The 17106-nt window shown below is 43.4% G+C and overlaps 1 long non-coding RNA gene across 1 annotated transcript in view; it reads right to left on the bottom strand.

Moving 5' to 3' along the window:
• Positions 1-554: 554 nt before the first annotated feature.
• Positions 555-17106, bottom strand: part of LOC308089407 — a 35924-nt gene continuing 19372 nt past the window's right edge. Inside the window, exons 3-5 of the long non-coding RNA XR_013933499.1 lie at positions 3953-3997; positions 3561-3854; positions 555-2973 (exon numbers count right to left, since the gene is read on the bottom strand). This is a non-coding gene — a long non-coding RNA (uncharacterized lncRNA). The remainder of the gene's footprint in view (positions 2974-3560; positions 3855-3952; positions 3998-17106) is intronic.

Here is a 17106-nt window from a genome sequence, read left to right as displayed (position 1 = left end):
AGAAACGGTGTGAACCAGTGTCGACAGATTCTGCTAGAGAAATAAGCAACCAAGTCTATGAAAACTCAAAGGAAGCGACTAGGCTACAGCTATTTTAAAATAGCAGATCTACAAGCTCACAACGCGTCGCGATGCAACGCGTTGTGAGCTTGTAGATCTGCTATTTTCAAAAAAGAAAGATGAAAAAAAATAATCTTGAGAAAATAAAAAGAGGTAATTCTGGAAAAAAATTTAAACATTTTAATAATTTTAACAACATAAATCTTGTATGGGGGTCCCTGACACAAAATATTTTCAGAAGGGGTGTTTTGTCCAAATAAGCAACTACACTTTAGAAACAAGCCCAAAGTCGCTTATAATAAGTGGACATGGCAACCAAACAAATGGTTGTGATAGGAAGAAGACACGTCACCGCCACCTAGCCACCTGGCATGCACACTACAGCGTTTGAAATCACTGGAGCGTCTCTGTGTAGATGCAATATAAAAAGTGACGATGCAACAGCATTTTGTCGTTTTCTGTTCTGATCGTCGTCGTCTAAACGTGACCTAAAGCCCCGCATCTCTCTCCCCTGTCTGTTGCCAACCAAACACAAAAACAACTCTGCACGTCCCAACCTGCCCTTTATACCAGGTGGATCCTACCAAGACAATGACCTGTAATTGGTAATCAATTAATTAAAATAAAGCTACATTATGGCCCATGAGTTACTTACACAAAGGAATTTTATTAACAATTCAAATACATTTCCCATGCGTGCCTCAGTGTCCATTGGAGCTGGGCGAGGTAGGTATTAAAATACTAAATGTCCACAAATACCCTGATAGCAAGCAATGTTGTGTCCAATTAAAGATAAAGTTTCTTCTTCCCCAGTATCAGTTTAGAAATGTTATGTTACGCTCTGTTAAGTAAAGGTCCTGCATTAAAAGTTTTCTTCATAAGTCGGTAGCGCTGTCACCTCACAGCTAAAAGGTCCTGGGTTCGATTCCCGTCGGGGACGCTGTGGGCACTGGGGGCGTGTTCTCTCCTCCGCGTCATCAGTGCCCATGCCCTAGGTGGGGTTGGCGAACGGGCCTCTCTGTGTGGAGTTTGCATGTTTTCCCTGTGTCTCCTGGTAGGTACCCTCACAAAAACATGTAGTAATCCTGGTCTCTATACTGCCTCCCCCTGGCCAGCCGGGGCACCTGATGGAGGGGAAAGGAACTGGTTGGAATAACGTGTTCCTTCCACGCGCTACGTCCTACCGGGGAAACTCCTCCCTGTCGGGTGATAAGAAGCGGCCTGCTCACTCCTCATGCATTGAAGGAGGCATGAGCTTCAGCTTGGGCTCTCCCTTGGCTGGCAGAGGGAGAGTAGCACCCAGGATTACATAGGCAATTGGCACTGGGTGAAAAAATATGGGTTATAAAATCGTGGGATCAAAAATGTAATAAAAAACAACAAAAAATAAATAAAAACACTGTGCAAGCGTCTGCCATGACAATAGTAAAGCCAGTATTTATAAGCTGTGACAATAAGGTATTTCTAATCGAAATAATTTATTTAATCCATTTTAAAGGAGAATACCACTCATTTTCAACATTGAACCTTGTCATAATATACCTTAGAGCTGTTGTGTGGAAATAAGAAAAAAGTCCCCCCCCCATTCTGTGTTGCCTAGAACTGGAAAATCGATTGTTGGGGTCATATGATCAGTGACATACGGAAGGTGTACTCTTTGGCCTGCCCCCTAGGCTGCCTCATTCACGAGAATGGGGAATCTCACTTCCAGCTGAAACAGTGCGACTTATAGTAGTTTATAATGGCATATGGTTATATATCACATTTCACAAGACATTGTACTTGTAGATAATAGAAATCAAGTCTTAACTTTATATTCAAGTCGCACTGTTTCAGCTGGACAGCTTTAAGGTATATGACATGGTTCAATGTTGAAAATGAGTGGTATACCCCTTTAATGAAATAATGTATTTTGGAGGGGGGAAAAAACAAATGAAAACTAGAAAAAGTGCTCCACGGAGCACAGGTCTCAGCCAGGTTAGGTAGGTTATTGTGGCCTCCTGGTGGCGCTATAATAGGCCAATGTGAAAAGGGTGCCATTTCTTCTTGGGCCTTTCACGGCAATCGGACCTTGCATTCATGATTTGAGGCATTTTGTTCCAAAAATGTGTGTTGCTAAATTAGACCTGCTGGTGGCGCTATAATAGGCCAATGTGAAAAGGGTGCCATTTCTTCCTCGGCCTAGTGGGAATGTGCGTGCAAAATTTCAAGGAAATCGCATGCTATGTTCATGATTTGAGGCATTTTGTTTAAAACAAACCAATCCTGCAAACTTTGGAAGGCAATCTTAACCAATTAGGATGGAATATGGAAAATCCGTGTTGATCACATGACTATAGAGATACTGTGTACCGATTTGCGTGATGTTTGGATCAAATCTGAAGGAGTACTGTCAAAAAATATGTTTTGCACAAATCGGCCTCCTGGTGGCGCTATAACAGGCCCATGTGAAACATTTGGGGCAGAGGTTCTGAATTGGCATCCAGGGAGTGTGTGTGCAAAGCTTCGCTGCGATCAAGCCAACGGTGCGGGAGATTAGCTGTTCACAGACGGACACACGGACACACGGACAGACACACACACACACGGACGGACAGGGGGTAAAACATACTCTCTCGCCATGCCTTCGGCCTGGCGGAGACAAAAATATAAAAAGCATTTTGTTTTCTCATTGTGGATGATGTTTTTATGTCGCTGCATTGTCCTTGACATTTCCAATTTTTCGGAGGAAAACTGGTAACTTCCTCTGTTTTGGTTCTGAGCTTCCTGAAGACTCAGGGATGGACGCCAGAGAACCATACCCAGAACTCTTAGAAGTGAAGGTGGAGATGGATGTCTGTGATCCAAACACAGATCTGGCTCCAGAGATGGAAGATCTCAAAGACCATCTTTCTTGTAAGTCAGCTTCAGAAACTGAAATTAGATTTCATACAATGTGTTTTGATAAGGTTGACAACTTCGTAACAATCAGTCTGGATAAGTAATGTAGACACAAAACATTATGTACACAATACACTTCAAGGACAAAGAGAGCATACATCATTTAGCAAAATATTGGAGATTTCTTTATTAATGAATATCTTACTGCTGCAACTTTTGCATGTTTATTCATGCAAAGCAAGCCTGTATTATTATTCTTGCACACCTCCTCAATACCAGAGTGTAATAACTGGTTGTAAGTGAAGAAATGTGTCCCAACACGGCTAACACACCTACTGATTGACAACTATTTGAGCATGTACAATCTGTGATCAAGTCATGTTTGACCCAGGCCACAACTGTTCTAAAACAAGACATCTAGAATAGATGCTGCTGAATGATGGTTTTATTCAAGTGTTTGCATTATAGAAACATTCAGATTCAATTACCAACATGTATTATAAACTTAGAGACAATTATGTTATTTAGCGTAGAATTTAATATTTGATAAACATTGTCATGTTAGTATAGTTAGCATGTCAGCATTTTCTTCATTAGAAGACCAACAGTTGAATACTTACAGTCTGGTGGAAAAACTTTACTTCTGGCCTTCCTGAGTGGCTTTGTAAATGTTGCTGGGATTCCTGTTTCATAATGACCTCCTCTATTTCCTTCTTGCTCCACCTCCTCCTCTTCCTTTGTCTTTTCCAGCGGTTGTGTGACCTGGGTGTCATTAACCCTGTTCTTGCTGTTCTTACTGTTGAAGTGTTGCCCTCCACTGGACCACAGCTTCTTTACTGGTATACAAAAGCAACCTATATTTCCATCACTGTCTATCTCAAAGCCTTTAGGTAGCTGAATTCTAAAGCTGGGGCCTGGAAATAAAAAGATGAATAGTCATACATGATCTCAAATTAATTTAAAATGTTTATTATGCATTGCAATATTATCTTCTCAAACATTGACTGATTACCTGTATATAAGATCGCCATTGCATGTGTATTGTCTTTTCTTCTCCCTAAAAGAAAGAAGGTAAAAACAGAATGGCTTTTAGTTTTGTTATTCAGTAGGTAGTATACCTTTGTCTTGACTAATGCAATTGTTGTACAGTTACATAGATGCAGTGTTTTACTTACAACTCCAGTGAAATGAGCCAAGTGCAAAGCATGGATTATTTTTTATCAAAGCTGACATAACTGAAAATATTCAACTGAAACTTTCATGGTCTTTAGTAGTATTCCCTTCCTGTTCAGTTTATATCCACCTAAAACATGTTAGCAGAATATGATAATAGTAGTTGTTGTTTGTCTATAAATCTATAAATTCCATAAATCTGTGTAGCCTATGTGAGTGTGTCTGTCCTTATCTCAAGTACCGTCCGACCATTTGCCTTCATATTTGATGCCTTAAGGGACTGCAGCGCAAAATGTGAAGTTGGACAGATCACTGTGCACAAGAATAACATGCAAAGGCAGTGCAAAGGTGTGTGTCTCCTACAAATGATGCAAAGCTGTGTGTCGCCTATGCAAATGATGCAAATGATGGGCATGTGCCTAATGCACTACGTCATCTGACAATCAACACGACTACACAACACCAACACAACACCAATACAACTACGCTAACGATAACGCAACACAACAAAACCAACACAACTACACAGCACAGAAACACACTAACACAACTACACAACACCACCACACCAACAAAACACTAACAATATTACACAAAGTTTTCACCCGGCTGCCGTCAGACTGCTGAACAAGGCATAAGCCTGGTCGCTGTGCACACACACTCCCTGGATGCCGAACCTCTGACCTCTGACCTCTGGCCTGTTTTAGCGCCACCCACATTTTTCAGATTGGCCTGTTATAGCGCCACCAGGAGGCTGACTTTTGTAAAACACATTTGATATTATTATTATTATTATATTATTATTATACTTTGATATGACTTTTGATGCAAATCAGTACACAGTATCTCTATAGGGCATAGCAGTGGCGGCCATTTTCTGGTTCCACTTCAAAATAGTCAATGCATTTTTCCCATTGACATTTCCAAAAATATTTATACCAATTATTTTAAGCCTATAATCAAGCCATCCAGGGTCCTGGTGAATCATGACCATAAAACGTTTGATTCTGTGAAAAAACTTTTTTGAAAACTGCAAAACAAAGGGTATTTATAAAATATAGTATATCATATAATTAAATATAAAATAAAAATAAATCACAGAAAAAATGGTTTTATGGTCATGATTCACCAGGACCCTGGATGGCTTGATTCTAGGCTTAAAATAATTGATGTAAATATTTTTGGAAATGTCAATGGGAAAAATGCAAGTTTCGCGTTATGCTTTAAGCATCGTTTTCAAAACTGCACTGTTTTCATATGTGCCAATAAAGTATTCGAAAAAAGACGTCTTCAACAGGAAGAGGTTTGGTCTGTCTCGTGCTGCAGTTCTACACAATATGACCCTTTATTAAGTACATCAGCTACAGTAAGTAATCAGGAGTCCTAGTCATATTCCAAGACATTTTCTATCAAATGAATCATCTCTGTAACCTATGCAGAGAACATATGTGTACTGTCTCACTGTTGCAAGAGTCACATGGGGGGGAATGACGCTTCACTGACACGTTTCACTGTTTTAGCACTGTTTTAAATTACGATGCTTTTCAGCGATAGTTCTGTCTTCTTTCACTTTCTCCAAGCCGTTTGGTGCCCCCCCAAGGTTGGTGCCCTGTGCTTCAGCACCTAAAACACTTCCGTTAAGCCGGGGCTCATTACCCGTGAGACTTGGGCGGGCTGCAGTGCGTCCTGTGGTCGTGGAGGGTCAGGTTTATATCCTCTCAACCCAGGTAACTCCATAGGACACGCAACTGTAGGCCTATATAGGTTTTGGAGACCTCACTGTCCATGAAAAGAGCGGCCGGATCTACAAGCTCACAACGCCTGGCGATGCAACGCGTTGTGAGCTTGTAGATCTGCTATTTTCAAATAGCCAATGCAGCCAGATCTGCAATATTATCTGAATGACAGTTTGTTTAAATGAGTTTATAAAATGTTATATTTTCACAGGGATTATTTTATATTGTGTTAGATACACATTTGAGTGGATACATGTGTCCAGATGCCTGTCAGACGGTCAGACAATGCTGCGGTCTACAATGGAACAAACGGGTGCAGCCAAAGTCTACAACTGCCTCCGACCTGACGTGAGATCTGAGCGGGCCGTACGCTAAAGTCAAAGTCAGGATATATTGATAAATGCCGAAAGTTGCAGTAATCTCGCCGTACGCCCATTATTTTGTCTACACCGCGTTGATAAATGAGGGCCAATGTGTTTTAGGTTTTTTTTTAATGGTTAAATGAAAGTTAAAACTAAGAAAAAGAAAAAAGGGGATGAAACTGCACCACAGCCAGTGGTGTAAAGAGATAGAGACATACTTTTAACAGTTAAGATGCCTTTTTCTATGGTACGAATGACAATATTCCCGTAACATGCTGTCTCTGTGATTATAATCTTAAATAATAAATCATTCCCGGTAAGGATTTAGTGGCTAAAACCTTTGATACACAATGTTTAATGGTTAGAAGGGTTATTTTATGGTTAAAGTTATAGGTTTAGTGGGAAAAACTGTAATTTTACATGCAATGTAATTACATGGAATTAAGTTAAGTGTAAAACTGTGTGAAACTGTGACTCATGGGCAACTATTTTGCCCAACTAGGTTATTTTCCTGGGCAGTGATTTTAGGTATGATAATTAATAACCCAAAATGTACCTATCTTACCGGGGGACTGTAATGCTGAGAAGTGGTAGATCATTTGAGAGATATCATGAGAGAATCACTGATGACAATCAGAATTATTTGTGTGCAAGCTGTCAACATTGCAGTCTCATGGACATTCTTTTGGTTGGTGAAAGATCATACCACTGCGAATCACTCTGTATCATTGTCTGTGTGTGCATGTGCATGTGTGCGTGTGTTGTGAAAGACAACAGCGAAAGAGAATGTGCCTGTACATGCCACTGTATTGGAATGTGCAGGCCACAGGCGCTCAAGCATCACAAGGGTAAAGTTCCTGGCCACCACCAGAGACAAGGGGTTCAATTGGCTGAGTTCGAGGGTGTGAAAACTATGGTCTTTCATGGGTCTCTTCTCTTGCCTAATTAAATTATACTAGACCATACCCGGTGAAGTGCGCAGGCAAAAGTAGTTGCAAACGTGGGGTTATTGCACGTCCTACTGTGCATACATACATATATACATATACATATATGCATATACACACACACACACACACACACACACACACACACACACACACACACACACACACACACACACACACACACACACACACACACACACACACATACATATATAGTCTGTCATGCATTGTACTTATATTAGAATGAATTGATTACTACAGCAAAAATAATTATACAACACTGTTATTACAACTTGTACAACTATTATTTCAACTTAACAACAACAATATAATTATGTGCATGCAGATATGCACGTAAAGGGTGCACATTCAACAGTGGAGAATGTATGGGCGTCCTTAACAAAGAAACGCTCTCCACCATTCGTTGCGATACGGGGCGACCGTGTTTAGGGGCGAGACAATTAGGCGCAGATTGCTCACCCCAGACCGTTCGGTGCGAGCCTGGGCGACCGTGTTTAGGGGCGAGATTGTGGAACGGTCGTATCGTTAGCTTGTACAGATTTTCGGAGAGTCGACATGGTGTAATGGCTAGATGAGATTAACTTTTGTGTCTCTGGTGGAGAGATTTACGTAAACGCGACGTGCTACCACCTTTGCACGAAAAGATTGCATTGCATTGCATTTCATGCACACACTCTCTCTCTCACTCTCTCACTCACTCACTCTCACACACAGCTCTCTCTCTCCCCCTCTCTTTCTCTCTCTCTCCCCCCTCTCTCTCTCTCCAGCCATCATAAGCATGGCGAGATTGTCTGATTGAGACTGTGTTTGACATAAAAATGCGAATAAACAGCTGAGATTGTAAATTGGGCGAAGCACGTTCAACACACACACACACGCGCGCGACCCGTTGCGAGCGCTCACACACACACACACACACGGTACTGCGGCCCGTGGCCCGTCGCGAACACACACACGGGCGTCGCGCAAACACAAATAATGTACATTGTGACATGTCACACGTGCCTCCCCAACGTGCATGCGCACGTGCGTGTCCACGCATACACGGGCGCGGACCCAAGTTGTGGTGCGATCATCTCACACACACCACCACGGAGCCACGATGTAGAATGAAATGTGACTCCCTGGCATAGGCATGTTAGTCGCCCGCCCCCTCCCGCCTCCCGCCCCGGCCCAGAGTGGGCGGAGTCTATGGTGTGACAGACTTTGGTGTTGCCATGTTCGCCTATTGTAAGCGGTTTAGGGGCAATATTGGTGGAAGTGTGTTTTTGGCGTTGGTTGTGAAAGTGCAGGTGGGTGTGGGGACGCGTTGTGAGCTTGTAGAGCGGCTGTTTTCCAAGAGGCAATGTATATGTGTGACGGTGCTTCGTTTGGCCTTCTTTTCATAGACCTTGTTGCTTGTAGGGCTCGCTTCGTTTGGCCTTGTTTTCATAGACCTTGCTGCTTGTTTGTCTCGCGAAACCTGGCAACCCTGCGCAGCGTGATCTCCCATTGTTTGACACATAAACGGTAATAATAAGCTGAGATTTGATGTAATCGAAAAACGGGCTTCACAGTTCCATGCACATGGTAATGGTCAATGGCTGTGCGCAATTTGAGATCAATAGCTCCAGGCACTGAGGAGAACCGGGCAGAAACATTTTGGGCTCAGAGGGCTCAGAGGTTTGGGCTCAGAGGTTTGGGCTCAGAGGTTGGTCTCAGAGCTTACTGGAATTATAGTTAGATTACTGGAGAATAAACATGACTTTTATCTTCACCTCACCCTGGCTGCCTGATGTTCAGCCGTCTTTTGGCTTGTCTGTGTGTCTTGGATGGAGTATCATATCACTGTTTGAATGCTGCTTGACTCTCCTGAACATCACAGACTGTAGCTTTCCCATGGTAATGAGTTATGCGCTCTTGTGATCTTTGTACTTTTAACTTTGTAATCACCCTTTTAGCTATGTGCATGTCGCACTAGATGTATACAGAAATAGATGAATGATTCATGACAATGTGCTAAAGCAAGACGTGTATGTGTTGGCGAGTCAAATACACCATGACAAACGATATTCATTATTAATATTAACATTGCATTATACAAAGAAAAACATTTGGGTTCATTGTGTTTGTTGAAAAGCTTTCTGGATTGGATACATTTTTATCCAAATACAGCATGAGAAAGACCACATCATGTTGACAATGACACTTTTTAGTGGGAAGCTCTTGTCTGGAGACTTACTGCTATAAGAATCAGACAGTGGGGAGACTTGCCACTGCATATTACCCCATGGCCCAAGTCTGCAGTGAGACACAATCTGAGCGTGTTTGGAAAGGCAAAAACATGTTGCACAACATGGTGAAACTTAACCACAGCCAGCAGAGTAAGGACATCTCTTGTATGGTTTAAATATGTATTTGAACAGTTTAGATGCCTAAAATAATCAGTAAATCGGTCCGTAAAAAAGGTCAGTGCTATATTAGGAGACACTTCAATTGCTGGCGAGACATGTGTTTAATATTTGCTTGTAATAATTAACACACAATCCATGCCAACAACAGACCCCTGAGGGTGTGCGTGAATGAGTGCATGTCAGGTGAACATCTCTCATCACTCATTGTCTCAACGCCTAAGAAACGCCTAAGAAAGCTGCCATGCATGACTTAATGCAGTTGCACGCTATGTTTAATTATTTGGTTGGGTGCATGCGCGTGTACGTGTGTGAGTGTTGTGAGAGACAACAGCGATGTAGTGTGTCTGTGCATGCATGAGCCACTGTATTGGAATGCAGGCCAAAGGCGATCAGGTATAGTAGCACCGGGGTAAAGTTCCTTCCCACACTACAGTGACAAGGGGTTCAATTCCTCCACGGTGCCTCTGGCTTGACCAGGCAAAAACAATTGTTCGATGGTGTGAAGCCGGGTGGGGAGGGTGATCTCTGTCATTGCACAAGCAACTCCTACAGGTTGGTCAGGGTGCCTGTTCAGCAGTGTGTTTCTCCTGGTGAAACTCTTGAAAAGCCATGATGTCAGCTGTGTCTACTCCAATACAGAGGAGACATGTGCTTGTCTAGACCCTCCCACATGGCCAACTCCTCGTCAATGTGGGGAAAATTGGAAATTGAGAATTGACGACTACATTGAGATAAAAAGAGGGGGGGGGGGATTGTGAAAGCTGACCTCAGGTGCCCTGCAGCCTTCTGGATAAAGGTAATGGCGTGTACTTTACTTGGGGAAATTTGTCCTCCTGTAGTGAGCAGCCACAGTGCAGTGCTCAGGGACTGAGCACTGCTACAGTTGTAATGCCAGTTGTAATGCAGTACCTTGCCCAAGGGCACTGGCAGGAGTACTGTACTGTATGTGCACTTAACATGCATGTCTTTTCATGTGGGAGGAAACCGAAGTACCTGGAGTAAACCCAATGCAAATACAGGATGAACATGCAAACTTCTTGCTGTGAGGTAAACACAAGAAGAAGCATACATTTAGAATAATTTGGAAAATTAGCACAAACAGCACAAATCTTCTCTTATGGGGTCTCCAGCAGACAATATTTTCAGATGGGGGTCCACGGCCAAATACATATTCATTTGTGGGGAACCCCACAGGTTGACGTCAGTAGCCTACTGTTGCTGTGCAGCACCAGCAGACAACAAGATAAGTCGTTTTCCACTGGTGTGGTTTCCTACAGGAAATGTTTTCCACTGGCGTGGTTTCCTACAGGAAATGTTTTCCAGTGGCATGGTTTACAGTGGTGGACAGTAACGGAGTAAGGGCGCGCTCCCACCAAGAGTTGGCTGGCCGCTGTTAAACGCAGGTTGTGCGCGGCCACAGTTTTTTGCAGCCAGAGGATTCTAAAAAAACGTTGTGACTCACCTGTCACTCACTTTCAGGACCGTCCCCGTAGCCCGCACATAGAGTTAAGAGCCCGCAACGCTTGCTGCCTTGTGCTTCCTGAGTCTTGGGACGGTCCGCCTTCGACTCACCCGATTGGACAGAGGAGGAAAATCAGCTCCTGCCTCCAGCAGTTTTCTGCTTAGTCGTGGAGAGCAGATAAACGCAAGGTCTGCACGACTAGCGGAAAAATCTGCTCTTGCGTGAATCAACGCATTTGCATTGCCCTAAGGGCGCGCTCCCACCAAGAGTTGGCTGGCCGCTGTTTGCAGAATCTGCCAATGCATTGTCAATGCAAATGCGTTGATTCACGCAAGAGCAGATTTTTCCACTAGTCGCGCAGACCTTGCGTTTATCTGCTCTCCGCGACTAAGCATAAAACTGCTGGAGGCAGGCGCTGATTTTCTCGAGTCGAAGGCGGACCGTCTCAAGACTCAGGAAGCAACATGGTGCTCAAGGCAGCAGGCACAGGCGGTGCGGGCTACGGGGAGGCTCCTGAAAGTGAGTGACAGGCGCGACACTCCCGTTTTTTAGAATCCGCTAGGCTGCAAAAAACTGTGGCCGCAACTCTTGGCGCGCTCCCACCAAGAGTTGGCTGGCCGCTGTTAAACGCAGGTTGTGCGCGGCCACAGTTTTTTGCAGCCAGCGGATTCTAAAAAACGGGAGTGTCGCGCCTGTCACTCACTATCAGGAGCCTCCCCGTAGCCCGCACCGCCTGCGCCAGCTTTGGGAATGTGCTGCGTTTGTGTAGGGCTGGTTAAGTCCCGGGAAAGACGCACTGTGATTGGCCAGTAGTCACTTTGAGTGGCAGTTGGGGCACACCGCCTGCTGCCTTGAGCACCATGTTGCTTCCTGAGTCTTGAGACAGTCCGCCTTCGACTCACCCGATTGGACAGAGGGAGAAAATCAGCGCCTGCCTCCAGCAGTTTTATGCTTAGTCGGGGAGAGCAGATAAACGCAAGGTCTGCGCGACTAGCGGAAAAATCTGCTCTTGCGTGAATCAACGCGAATCAACGCGCTCTCACCAAAAGTTGGCTGGCCGCTGTTAAACGCAGGTTGTGCACGGCCACAGTTTTCTGCAGCCAGCGGATTCTAAAAAACAGGAGTTTTTCAGGCGCGTGCCTGTCACTCACTTTCAGGACCCTCCCCATAGCCCGCACCGCCTGCTGCCTTGAGCACATAGAGTTAAAAATAATAGAGAGGGCACCCGAAATCCCCTCCCATCCACTTGCATTGAGTTGCTCACCCAGCGCATGAAGCGAATTCACCCCTTCTTCCGGGTTGGAAAGTGTGATGGGCGTAGCCTATTTGGGGCCACTGTGATACGTTCTGCGTCACAGAAGTGACGCGTTTTACGTCACAGAGGTGCGCGGCCCCGTGCGCAAGCTTGTGCGCAAGCTTGTGCGCAAGCTTGTGCGCAAGCTTGTGAGTCGAGCCCATTGGTCGAAACAGTTTTCGCTCGTACATTGTGCAGTGGCCCCGTCCGTTTAAGCTGCAGTACCTACGAATGGCCAGCATGTCCATTTCGCTTCAATGCAACCACTGGGTTCTGGGGGCTTGCTTGAGCACCATGGTGCTTCCTAAGTCTTGGGACGGTCCGCCTTCCACTCACCCGATTGGACAGAGGGGGAAAATCAGCTCCCGCCTCCAGCAGTTTTCTGCTTCAAATGGACAAGTCGAGTAGAGCAGATAAACGCAAGGTCTGCGCGACAGGCGGAAAGATCCGCTCTTGCGTGAATCCACGCATTTACATTGACAATGCATTGGCAGATTCTGCCCCAGAGGTAAAATAAAAGTGCGGTGAGAGCGCTGCCCTAAATGTACTTGAGTACTGTTTCTGAGTATCTGTACTTTACTTGAGTATTAATTTTACTTTATTTGAGTATTATTATTTTTTGGTACTTATTACTCTTACTTGAGTACATTTACAAGACAAATATTTTACTTATACTCGAGTACATTTCTAGGAAGGTGTAAAGTACTTTTAGGTTGGCTGTTTCTTTTTTTCCACATGCTGCTCTCACACTAGTCGTGTTTCTGGCTTCCCTCTCCGCTCGCCTCTTTGTTACATCTTGTATGGGTGTATAGGAGTAAAAGTATTTAGTTCTGGTTCCTCAATCATTTCTATTTTCGTTTTTTTTCTGCAGGCTTTGTATAACGTAGTGGTTCTACAAGCAAGCACATCAGAGTGCATGCAGACAGTGCAGGTGGTTTCAGAGAGTTACTTCTCTGAAACAAGAGTTACAAGGTCCTATACATTCATTGTGAAAACATTACAGCAATTCATTGATATAAGAATTAAGAAATGCACTTCTACTTTTACTTTTACTTTCACTTGTACTTTAAGTATTCTTAAAGTATGTACTGTAAAAAATAATGATACAAGATCTACTTAAAGAGGCAGTATGTAACCTTTTTTTAGTAAATAAAATGTAATGTTGTCATATCTGAGTATGTTAATACGATATAACTTGGTGAAGTTAACGGTTGTGTGTGTGGGTACATAATTATGAAACATCCTCTGCTCCAAAGGAAAGGATAGGGGAGGGGAGGGGCGAGGAGGAGAGTGGGCGGGATTAATCGACTGTGACCTCACTGCCGAAGGGCCAAGCTCAGATTACTTTTCAGCCTAATTATTCAGAAAACCCCAGACCACAGAAAATCCACTGAATGTTCAAAGTTCAGATTTTTTGGGTGTAATTGAGGTCATAAAACCCCCAAAAAAACATTTAAAAAAAAAAAGTGAAAATGAATGTCATCGAACCTTTAAGTATTTTTAAAAGCATGTACTTTTGAACACTTAAGTATATTGAAAAACAATTACTTTTTTACTCTTACTTGAGTAACATTTTGACTGAACTACTTTTACTTGTAGTGGAGTAAATTTGACCAGTAGTACCTGTACTCTTACTCAAGTACTGGGGTTGAGTCCTTCGTCCACCTCTGCTGACAATCAACACGACTACACAACACCAACACAACACCAATACAACTACGCTAACGCAACACAACAAAACCAACACAATTACACAACACCACCACACCTACACAACAAAACACTAACAATACAACACAAAGTTTTCACCCAGCTGCTGTCAGACTGATGTCAGCCTGATGTCAGCCTGATGACAGGCGGTGCTGTCAGGCTGGTCTCAGACCTTTGCTCTTCCTTGGACCTAACTGTGGATTATACCACCTTGACTTGACTTTTTTTTTCTTTGCTCTTTCATATTGTGCAAGCTGTCTCATGCAGCAGCAACTGCAGCATGAGACAACCACATCCTGTCGAGACGTCTCGTCTGGAGACTAACCACTGACTAACCACTGACAACAAACTATTTCTTCAAATATGCAGAGAACATAATTATATGTACTGTCTTACTGTTGCAAGAGTCAGAATGGTATGACTCTTATACCATACCATACACCACCACACTAACCCTCTCACAATTTCCACCACCTGGGCTCACTGCCAAAAATATGTTGCACATGTAAACACATGAGACTTTAGTCTCAATGTGTTTTTTTTTATGGTTAAATGAAAGTTAAAAAAAGATAAAGAAAAAAAGGGATGAAACTGCACCACAGCCAGTGGTGTAAAGAGACAGAGACATAATTTTAACAGTTAAGATGCCTTTTTTTTATATGGTCCGAATGACAATATTCCCGTAACATGCTGTCTCTGTGATTATAATCATGAATCATTCCCAGGAATGATTTAATGGCTAAAACCTTGAAAATTATATTAGAAATTATATTACTGCAGAAAAAACATGACTTTTATCTTCAAGTCATGCCTCACCCTGGCTGCTTGATGTTCAGCCGTCTTTTGGCTTTTCTGTGTGTCTTGGATGGAGTATCATATCACTGTTTGAATGCTGCTTGACTCTCCTGAACATCACAGACTGTAGCTTCCCCCCCCCCCCCCCCCAAATGGTTTATTGTGTTCATTGAAAAGCTTTCTGGATTGGAGTTTTTTATATAGTCATTAATGACCTTCCCACAGGTTACATTTACATGTAGCACACGCTCCATGAACGATACTCACCCCCCTTTCATTTGGATTGGCTGATCAAATACAGCTGTATTTGAAAGGTAATGTGCTGATTGGCTGTTCAAATGCAGCTTTATTTGAAAGTTAGCGTGCTGGCTACACCACTGTTGTCCATGATTATCGGCGATGTCATCTAGACTCATGTAGTATGCGTGTGTGTGTGTGCGTGCGTGCGTGCGTGCGTGCGTGCGTGCGTGCGTGCGTGCGTGCGTGCGTGCGTGCGTGCGTACGTGCGTGCGCGCGTGCCTGCGTGTGTGTGTGTGTATTACTGTAGCTGCAACTGTACTACCTAATAACATCTTATATGCCCAGTATAGACAACGTATAGACCAATTATTTGTTTACCAACATTGAGACTGGATGCACAGGTGATTGTTTCATGCAATCAATTCTCAACCTGTTGTTTCGGGGTGCACTGGTTTCAGCACACCCCAACCCCCTCTTGTGTGTTGGCTAGTGACCTGACAGAATGGGTTTCATTTGGAGCCAGAGTGACGTTTGGAGCCAGTGTGACGTCGTCTTTTATGGGGTCTATACCGACTCAGTGCTGTAACAATCAAGTGGGACTTAAATATATAGCTCTGTCATTGCACTAGCAACTCCTACAGGTTGGTCAGGGTGCCTGTTCAGCAGTGTGTTTCTCCCGGTGAAACTCTTCACTGTCAGGTGAAAAGAAGCAACTGGCAACGCCATGATGTCAGCTGTGTCTACTCCGATACGGAGGAGACATGTGCTTGTCTAGACCCTCCCACATGGCCAACTGTAGGGGTCAGTGTGGGGAACATTGGAAATTGAGAATTGACGACTAAATTTAGATAAAAAAGAGAACAAAAGATTGACCCCAGGTGCTCAGCAGCCTTCTGGATAAAGGTAATGGTGTACTTTACTTGGGGAAATTTGTCCTCCTGCATTTGACCCATCCTAATAACTACTTAGAAACAGTGAGCAGCCACAGTGCAGTGCTCAGGGACCAACTCCAGTTGTAATGCCGTACCTTGCCCAAGGGCACTGGCAGGAGTGCTGTGCTGTATGTGTACTTAACATGCATGTCTTTTGGTGTGGGAGGAAACCGAAGTACCTGGAGTAAACCCAATGCAAATACAGGATGAACATGCAAACTTCTTGCTGTGAGGTAAACACAAGAAGCAGCTATTTTTTTTGTACATTTTGAACAATCCTGAACAATTGTGAAACATTTTTAATAATTTGGAAAATTAGCACAAACACCACAAATCTTCTCTTATGGGGTCTCCAGCAGACAATATTTTCAGATGGGGTCCACGGCCAAATACATATTCATTTGGGGGTCCTTGACATGACAATGTCAAGGACATTGACATGACAATGTCAAGGACCACTGTAGTCGAGATAAACGCTGGTGAAAAGCAAATAACAGTCAATATGTACGGAGCAGGACTTCTAAATAAAGCCACTTGAAAATGTAGACACTACTGGGGCACAATAAAAAAAATAAAAAAATTGAACACTGAATATAAATTATATTCAAGAAATGTATACAGTATCGTCAGGGCCGGATTTAGGATTGTGGAGGCCCCTGGACTAGGATTGTGGACCCCTAGCACAAAATGATAAACTACCCAAACTAGGAATTATGACACATGCATATTATTGGCATAATTTAAAGCACATGAGGAAAAAGCATGGCTGTACACTGCGAATGACAGGAAAAACTATAATTTTCAGGCCGCAACCCCCCAAAATAATCAAACTTGAACTGTACCGTCTGAGTTGCATAGAGGTTGAAGGGTGGGAGTTAGTTATAATCTATTTCAAAATTGCACATAGTACAGTACTTGACAATGCGTTCAGATGCATTTGCATGTAGATATGATATGTTTAGGGCATCCAGCCGTTATGTTGTTAGCCTATCTCCACATTTGTGGAATAAACTTCATTTGGAAGTTAGACAGGCTATCTCACTTGCCAATTTTAAAACTCTTTTAAAGACTCACTTCTATAGAATGACTTTTAACTAGAGG

This window comes from Gymnoscopelus braueri, assembly GCF_963280865.1.
Source record: "Gymnoscopelus braueri genome assembly, chromosome: 7".
NCBI lineage: Eukaryota > Metazoa > Chordata > Actinopteri > Myctophiformes > Myctophidae > Gymnoscopelus > Gymnoscopelus braueri.
The sequence above is the reverse complement of the archived record's forward strand: the minus strand, read 5'-3'. Positions and strand labels throughout refer to the sequence as shown.